A 9,396-nucleotide genomic window follows, 5' to 3' on the forward strand; every position below is an offset into this window, starting at 1 on the left:
GCTGTCGGCTCTCCCAAGAGCCCCTGAGAGCAGGAGTGTGTGGGCACAAGGTACTGTGCCCAGCCCAGCACCAGCCACCGGGAGGCTCGGGAGCGAGGGTCTCTTAGAAAGGGTGCAAACTCAGCTTCAGTCACAGTACCTTGAAAAGACCTGGGTGGAAAGTCCCCTCCGAAGTCATCTGGTCCAGCCCCTCATAACTTGCAGTTTGGGGTAACCTCTGTCTCAACACCTGCAGCGGTGGATGTCCCTTCATGTATTCATTCACTCATTCCTTCACCCACTGCTCCTCACCCAGCCGTCTTCCATGGCTCAGGGGCCAAGAGGCAACCCAAACCATTCTCAAGGATCTGGGCTAAGGCCTTAACAAATAGAGTGGGGGGGGGGGCTGCCAGTCACCCTTTCTGGGCCTAGCACAGCGCTAGGTGGAGGTAAAAGATCCCGACCAGCAACACCACCCCACATTTACGTTGCACTGGGCACTTACACACCACTGTCATTTCAGACTTCGAACCCCCATCCCAGGTGGTGTTGGCCCTGCTCACTGGGGGCAGCTGAGGCCCAGAGGCGGAATGCCTTTGCAGCTGGGAGAGGGGCGGCTTCAGGACACAGCCTGGGTAGCCGTGCTTCCAGCCCAGCGCCCACCTCACACCCCCACTCCCAGCCCTCCACCAGCTGGGGTTCAAATGTGGGAGATAGGCTTTGCCCAGGGGAGAAGAAAATGTGATTTAGGTTCCCAGCTATAAAAATAATAGTACAGATGAGTCAGAGGCCTGCTGGGTCCCAGACACTCTGCTGAGTTTGTTAGAAGCAGGGGAGTCAAGTGTGGGACCCAGAACTCCCACTATCCCTCCTCGGGGGCCAGGCCTGCAGCGGGGGCGAGCACAGTTAGCAGGCGCGCGCGCACGCACACACACACACACACAGAGCCCAGGTGGCGTGAGTCCCTGCACGTCCTAGGAGACGGGTGTCCCAGCCCATTCACTCCCCTCTGATAACCCAGCAGCCTCCAGCAGGACAAGCACGTACCTTCAGGCTGGCCACCTCGGGCACATGCCAGGCCAGCTGCCAGGGCCCAGATATCCAGCCCTGCTGGGCCCTAGAGCATGACCTCCCTGGCTCACCCTGTTCAACCTCAGGAAAGCGAGTGACCCCGAGGGATGTGAGGCCCGGAGGCCCCACCCAAGCCCCTCCTCGGGGCTAGGCTGTGCAGCAGAGCTGGAGCCTAATGAGGAGCCTCAGGGATCCCTGTGGCTTCGCGTCGGCACCCAGCTCCCGGGTGCGCTCCAGGGAGATGCAGAGTAACAGAGAGACACCTGGAAGGGCCAACAAGTCTCTAGCAGGAGAGAGGGCAGAGGGTGAGGGATGGCAGAGGGGAAAGTAGGGGTGATTCTGGGAAAGGTGTCTGTGTGAGGTCAAGGTTTGGAGTCAGGGAGAAGTATAGAGAGGGCTTGGCCAGGGAACGCTAACAGGGAATGCTAACAGGAATTTAGGAAAGGGAGGACCCGTGTGGGCATAGGCAGAGGAAATGGACTCTGGAGTGGGCACAGAGCTGGCTTGGAATCCTTGTCCTGCCGCTTATAAGCTGGGTGACCTGGGGCAGGTGGCTTACTCTCTCTGAGCCCCTTGGCATAATAGTACCCACCTCACAGATTTGTGACAAGTAAACAAAGTAAAACACCGAGCCTAGAGCCTAACACATGGGATCTGCCCAACTGATAGGCGCTGTTGCAAGGAAAATGCAAAAGACTCTGAGAGCAAACCCTGAAAAAGAAATCAAGCCTGCCCTCAGTCTGGTAGAAAGGGGAATTACAGAGCAGAGAGCCCAGGGAGGTCCTGGGGCCATGGACCCAGGGCAGACTCCCCTCAGTGCCCTTGTACTTGAAGGGTATAGGCGGTGAAGAAGAGGGTAAGACAGCCATTCCTGCCATGTGGCATCATTCTGGGGATTCTGAAGGGTCCTGGGAGAGTTCTCTCCACCCCAGGCCCTCCTCATTCACATGAGGGGGCCTAGGTCCAGAGAGGAAAAGGAACTTGCCCAAGGTCACTCCAAGAAGGCAGATCTGCTAACCCCCCAGCCAGCCTCCTTTCCCTTGTGCGTCACCCTGGCCCCTGTTCAGAAGAAGAAGCCAGGGGCAAAGACCCCTCAACTCCATGAAAGGGAAAGACCTAGAAATCATATTCCCTAGAAATAAAGATGAAAAGTTCCACTCCCATTCCCACTCAGGGCTTTAAATAAGACCTTGCTGAGGACTGGAGAATGCTCATGCTGCCTCCGAAGCCCAGACCAAAGGCACCTCCTCTGGGAAGCCCTCCCTGACCAGCAATGGCAGTGGTCCAAGTTGTGTTCCGGAGTGCCCTCTCTCTGAGGCTTCCATCGAGCCACATCCGTGGTCAATGGCTGTGTTTTTTTCTCTCCACTGAGCTGAAGTTTTTGAGGCCAGGGGCAGGGTCTTAATCAAGTTGGAGGGCTGAGGGCCGACATCATGCTCCAGCCTAGTGCTGGTAAGTGTGAATGAAGGAACCAGTTAGACCCAGACCCGTCAGGGGCAAGGGCACCCGAGAAGTAGGAAAAGGCTCTGGGGCAGCTGCTGTCCTGTTCTGGCCAGTCCCTCCCTCCCCCGTGCCTGAGCCCCACACTAAGAGCGAGTTCCTGGTGCAGGATGTACCCTGTCCCGGATGCCTGGCATTTACCAAAAGGGCAGAGACAGTGAGAAGGGTCTCACCTGTGCCATCCACTCAGAAAGGAGCCGGGCGGCCGGCAGGAGGGAGAGGAGTTAGGTTTCAAAGTGCCCGAAGAGGACAGAGTGATGGCGGAGGCTGGCCATGTCAGAACCCGCCAAGGATTAGCATCTAGACCAGATGATACAAGGAGCATCTACAGAGCAACCCTACCCCCAAACCGGGCAAGAGACATGAACAGGCAGTGAAAGGAGACAAGACCCCAAAAGCAAACACGCATGAGAAGAGGTGCTGAAAATCACCAGACATCACTTACTTCCAAAGGATGGGCAAAAATGAGAGAGCTGGAGGAAGCCCAGCCCCGGCGGGGGTAGGCTAGGGGGCGCACCATGGACTCAGGTGGCCATGCTCCGTCAAATGAAACACAAGGTGCCCTGTGACCCAACAGCGCCACTCATGACTGCATCCCAGGAGTCTCAGCCAGGTCCCCACAGGCCAGGCAGGGGGAGCCCCGCAGCTTGTTCCCACGAGGGGGGCGGTGGGCAGAAAATTGTGGGGATGCACATCATGGAATATGGCACGGCAGTTTGGAGCACCGAGGCTAGATTTTTAACACAGCACTGAGTGAAAATTATAACACAAGGAACACAAGGACATTCACCAAAGTTAATTTTTTTTTTTTTTTCAAAACAGCAGTGCCCATGTGCAGGAAACATACAAATGGAAAGAGCCACATCCAATACTATGAGGGGCAGAAAGGTATAAACACACAAGACAGGCCAGTGATGCCCACTAATTGCAGCTAAGGGCCACAAAGGGGGACGGTCCCGAAGTCCTCAACGCAGTCCGCAGATGGAACCAGGAGCCCCATGCAGACGGGTCAGAGCCAGGCTGCCCACAGAGGTTGCCCCTGCCCTCCATTGGTAGACGAGGGTCTTGGCCAAAGTCAATCCACCACACGCTCAGAGCCCATCCAGCTTGGGCATCTTTTGTGCCCTGGAAATGGAAGCAGAAGGAACCTCAAACCCAGAGCCATGGGGCTCCCCTGAGCTGGCTACAAGGAGGAAATGAGAAGCAAGTCCTTACCTTCACAAACATCTCTATAATTAAGGGATTTTGGTCCTTTTCCTGAAGGAGAGCCTTTATCTTTAGATGCACGTTCAGAAAAATCTGTAAAACAATATGCAGCCTGAGGTGTGCTTCCAAATCACCTAAGGGTGGGGCCGGGGGGGAGAATGGGCAGGGGGTTGATGAAACCAGATTGGCCATGAGTTGATTGCTGCTGAGTCTGGGGATGGGTGTACGGTAGTTCATTATGCTTTGTTCTCTACTTCTGTGTGAGTTTGCCAGTTTCTCTAATAGAAGCTTAAAAGGGGCGCCTGGGTGGCTCAGTCGTTAAGCATCTGCCTTCAGCTCAGGTCATGATCCCAGGGTCCTGGGATCGAGCCCCACATCGGGCTCTCTGCTCAGCGGGAAGCCTGCTTCTCCCTCTCCCACTCCCCCGCTTGTGTTCCCTCTCTCACTGTGTGTGTGTCTCTCTCTCTGTCAAATAAATAAATAAAATCTTTTAAAAATTAAAAAAAAAAGAAAGAAGAAACTTAAAAAAAGATAATGTTCCCAATAAGAGAGTGTGAGACTAGCCCCCGACCTCAGGGAGCCCCCAGTCTGATAGGAGAGACACAGCCCCCTGCCCTCTGAGTGGCCAAGGCCTTCCTGCGTCTTCTCAGCCTGCCTGTCGGGCCAGGGGCCACGTGTAGGACAGAGGCATGGTCCTGGCCCCAAGGGCTGAGCTCCCAGACCTGGCCCTCGCCCCTGAGGCCCAAGGGTCAGGCACTGGTATCGTATATAAGCAGACTTGCTTCTGGTTCTGGCTCTACCTGCTTGTGGCCTAGGTTCCTCACCTTAACGGCACCTGCCTGGAACAGAGGAAATGTCAAGTTCCCCAGAAGCGGATCCTGAGATGGGGATTCCCAGCTCAGTGGTTTCCTAAGGCAGTGCTCCCAGGGGACACTGAAGAGGGACTGGGGGAAGCAGGGTGGGCCAACAAGGGTTCAGAGGCTGACTTCAGCCTGTCCCACAGGGGACTCTGGGGTACACGTTACACCTCAGGATCCTCCCCATGCCAGGCAAGGGAGCTGAGCCCTCTCTCACCTGCACCCCCATTGTTGGCTAAGGGCCACTTCGGGGGGTGCAAACTTCCAGGCACTTCCAGTTTGGTCCAGTAGCTGAATACAGTCTGTAGAGAGAGCCCACAGAAGGGAAAGCACACAAAGGCCGGGGAGGGTGCACAGAAATGGAAAAAGGGCCTCAGGGGATCTGCTACACTCCAGAAATATCTTCTTGGTTGACTGGAAACCAGTCCCAGCCCAGCCTCGGAAGGGTCACGGATCCCTGAGGCACGCAGGGTGGTGGGAGGTAGAGAGGTGCAGACAGCCAGGCAGAAGGCAACAGCTCTAACTTACCCTGCAGAGTCCCAGCTGGTCAGAGCCAGGAGGGTCCCCCGAGCGGCAGCCTCTCCCCTGCCTGAGCAAGGATGGGACCGGGGCTGCCTGACACGGTCTCGAGAGTCCCCACTGCATGTCTGGCACAGGAGCTTAGTTCTTCACATGAGTCACTCATTTCACCCTTACAACCACCCTAGATGGTATCCCGATTTAGACACAAGGAAACTGAGGCATGCAGGGGGCAAGGGGCCTGCTGGAGGCCCCCCAGAGTTAAGGGCAAAGATGATTCATGTCATTAGTCATTAGGAAAACGCGATCAAAAACCACAATGAGATACCATTCCACACCCACTAGGATGGCTATAAAAAGGAAAATAACCAGTGTTGGCAAGGAGGTGGGGAAATTGGAACCCTCACACGCTGCTGCCGAGAGCAGAGAATGATGCAGCTGCTGTGGAAACAGTCTGGCGGTCCCTCAATAAGTTAAACATAGACTCGCCATATGATCCCAACAATTCCACTCCTCATATGTACCAAAAGAATCGAGAGCAGGTGTTCAGACGAAACTTGCACAAAAATGTCATAGCAGCACAATTCACAATAGCTAAAAGGTGCAAACAACCTAAGTGTCTGTCAGCTGACAGATGAAGAAAGGAAATGTGGTATATCCATACGACGGAATACTATTCGGCCATAAACAGGAACGATGTACTGACGCGTGCGACAACACGGACGAGCCTTGCAAACACCATGCTGAGTCAAAGAAGCCATCACTGAAGGCCACATGTTGTAGACGCCCTTTGTACGAAATGTGCACAGCAGGCAAATTCAAAGAGACCGAGTAAATGGGCGGTCGCCAGGGGTTGGGGGAGGAGGAATGGGGAGGTTTAAGTTTTAAAAAAAAGTGACTTAAGGGCAGGGCCTGGCGAGACCCTTCCCTCCACGGGCCTGGGGGCGGCCGACACCGAGTTAGTCGCAGCATTTCAGGACAGAAAGAATAAATAAAACACACTTCTACCGGACGCTATGCTGACAAATTTGGGACTCGAGTTGATTTTAAACATCTCTGTCCCTCGGCCCACTGGAGAAATAAAGGCTCTGGCCTTGAATTCAGACAGACCTGGATGTAAATACTGACCCCACCCCTGGCTCTGTGATCTTAGACATCCACTGTGCCTTCCCGGGCCTCAGTTTTCTCATCTGGAAAATGGAGATACGAAGAAGCATCTCTCAGGGGGCCTGGATGGCTCAGTCGCTGGAGCGTCCAACTCTTGGTTTCAGTTCAGTCACAATCTCAGGGTCATGGGATTGAGCCCCGCGTCGGGCTCCACGCTGAGTGTGGAGTCTGCTTGGGATTCTCTCTCCCTCTGCCCCCTACCCCCGCTCTCTCTCTTTCTCTAAAATGAATAAATAAATCTTTTAAAAAACAGTGACAATAAATGTTTTAAAGAGCAGCAGCATTTCTCCATGTTGCTGGGAGAATTCAGTGAGTTCACACATGTGGAAAAGCCCCAAGCACAGTACCTGACACACAGTGAGAGCTCAGCGAAGTCTGCTCCCTCTCTCCCTCTCCTTCTGCACCCACACAGGCCCTTGACGTGGGTCCCGACCAGATTTCACCTGGATAAGCACCTTCCCAGAGGTTGCACGCACGCACACACACACACACACACACCCCCAAACACCTAAGCCAACAATTCCCAAGAGCTGGCTCCTAACCATGGTTTCACCTGTCCGCAGCCCAAATGTTGGTGTAAGAATGCCTATAAACCTTTCCAGAGAAAGATTATTCTTTCTTTCTTTGTATTAAAATTTTCATTTTTTAAAAAAGATTTTATTTATTTATTTGAGAGAGTGAGAGAGAGAGGGAGGAGCAGAGGGAGAGGGACAAGCAGACTCAATGCTCAGTGCAGAGTCCAACATGGGGCTCGATCCCACAACTCTGAGATCACGACACCTGGGCGGAAACCAAGAGTGAGACGCTTAACCTACACTTAAGCCACCCAGGCGCCCCCATGTTCATTTTTTAGGATGTAGTAATAAGAAATTAATTTTTTAGGGGTGCCTAGGTGGCTCAGTCGGTTAAGCGTCTGCCTTCGGTTCAGGTCATGATCCCGGGGTCCTGGGATCGAGGCCCGCATCGGGCTCCCTGCTCCGCGGGAAGCCTGCTTCTCCCTCTCCCACTCCCCCTGCTTGTGTTCCCTCTCTTGCTGTCTCTCTCTCTCTCTGCCAAATGAATAAATAATATCTTTAAAAAAAAAAGAAATTAATTTTTTAAATTATCCTATGTCCTTATTTGACAAATTAAGATGCCAGCAACCCTTACATCAGTTCCCAAAATGACTTTTTGAAATTTTATTGGTAAATCCTCAAATCTGAGAGCACAGCCCTGCCTGACCTGCCCCTCAAGTCTCCCTCTTTTTTTTTTTTTTTAAGATTTTTGTTTATTTATTTGACAGAGAGAGACACAGCGAGAGAGGGAACACAAGCAGGGGGAGTGGGAGAGGGAGAAGCAGGCTTCCCGCAGAGCAGGGAGCCCGATGCGGGGCTCGATCCCAGGACTCTGGGATCATGACCTGAGCCGAAGGCAGACGGTTAACCGGCTGAGCCACCCAGGTGCCCCAAGTCTCCCTCTTTTGGCAGAGGGTGAATCCTGCCTCACTTGCTCAGCGGGTGGGAGGATGGTGGGGCCCCTGGGGTCCATCCCTACCAGGGCGGCTCTCTCCAGCCCCTGGTCCCCACATCAGCTGACTCCCACATCCTCACAGGTCAGCCTCTGCTTACCAAGAGACTGCTCCCTGCATCCTGGCACCAGAGGCCTGTCCTCCAGCAATGAAGGGGGTGACATGGAGCCATAGCACCTCCCATTTACCAGACCTCTAGTTTGGCTTAAGAAGGGACAAGCCATGTTCAGGGACCAATTTTCTTGTGAACCAAATGAGACTTCATTAGACTACGTGGAGCCCACTCATCCTGAGCAATTCACAGCCCAAGTTCTTCCACCTGGGAGGGGCCCAGGGTCAACACTGGGACCTCTTGGCCCTCTCCAAGTCTCTCAGGTTAGACCAGACCATTCTAGATGCTACAGCCAGGACTGTACCCCAAACTCCTCACTGAAAATCCTGGTTTGGGCTTGGAAGCAAAGCAAGAGCCCTGCCTGGGAGGCACTCCTACTCTGGAAGATGCCAGGCTCAGCCTGGCATGCACTGGAAGCCATCAGGAGACCATGAGGAGCTGTGAAGAGAAAAGAAGGGAGGAGAACAAGGATGGGCAGACAGACAGCAAATATGGACTAAGGGCCTACCCTGGGCCAGGCCTGGTGCTCTGTGTGAAGAATACAATCATGACAGAGACATACTCCCTGCCCTGAGGGGCTCCCCGATGAGCAAGCAGAAGGGGTGAGGCCAGGGCTAATGCATTGAGTCTGGTCATCTTCCATAATCCCAGAGACAAAAGCTTCATCTGCAAGAGTTCAAGAGCTGACAACCAAGGCAAAAAGTAGGAAAATTCTTTAAGCAATTTTTTAACGATTTTATTTATTTATTTGAGAGAGAGAGACAGAGATAGCAAGCGAAAGAGAGAGAGAGAGCGCGGAGGGGGTGGTGGGGGGAGAGGAAGAAGCGGGAGCCAGACACGGGGCTCAATCCCAGGACCCTGGGACCATGACCTGAGCAGAGGGCAGATGCTTAAGGGACTGAGCCACCCAGGTGCCCCAAAAAAGTAGAAAATTTTAAACTGGGGAAAATACACAGAAGGTGGGACAAAGCAGAGTGGAGCTGGCGATTTAGGGGGTGGTTGCAGAGGGCCTCTCTGAGGAGGTGACATTGGAAATGAGGTGGAGAAGAAGAGCATTCCAGGTAGAGAACAGCAGATACGGAGGCTAGGAGGCAAGAAAGGACTTTATGTTCAAGAATGAAGATTGGGGGGCGGGGGGAGGGAGCCGCTGTGTGGCTGGAGCGCGGCCAGCTACCTGGACAGGGACTGGAGACAGGTCAGGCAAGGCCTTGCAGACTGGGGTGAGGAATTTGGGTTGTGTAATGAGAGCTTCACCTGCATTTAGCTGATAAGAAAACTAAGGCTCAGAGAGGTAAATTACCTTGCCCACAGTCACACAGCTAGTGAGTGGCCAAGGAAGATTCCTCCACGCAGTCTGGGGTCAGAACGCACACTTCTTTCCTCTACCTGCTGAACAGGAACTGGGCGGGCTGTTCCAAAATGCAGTAACTGGAAAGGGATTAATGACAGCTGATTTAATGACAAGGGCAGGAGGGTGG

General features: G+C 53.6%; 1 long non-coding RNA gene across 1 annotated transcript; it reads right to left on the reverse strand.

Moving 5' to 3' along the window:
* Positions 1–3,346: 3,346 nt before the first annotated feature.
* On the reverse strand, positions 3,347–5,385 carry LOC145722832 (uncharacterized). The gene is made up of 3 exons (XR_014147401.1): positions 5,142–5,385; positions 3,766–3,849; positions 3,347–3,675 (listed from the first exon to the last, which is right to left on the reverse strand). It is a non-coding gene; the product is annotated as an uncharacterized LOC145722832 (long non-coding RNA).
* Between the last annotated feature and the right edge of the window lie 4,011 nt (positions 5,386–9,396).

The sequence above is a fragment of the Leptonychotes weddellii genome, chromosome 8 (genome assembly GCF_054177405.1).
Source record: "Leptonychotes weddellii isolate Sample4059 chromosome 8, ASM5417740v2, whole genome shotgun sequence".
Classification (NCBI taxonomy): domain Eukaryota; kingdom Metazoa; phylum Chordata; class Mammalia; order Carnivora; family Phocidae; genus Leptonychotes; species Leptonychotes weddellii.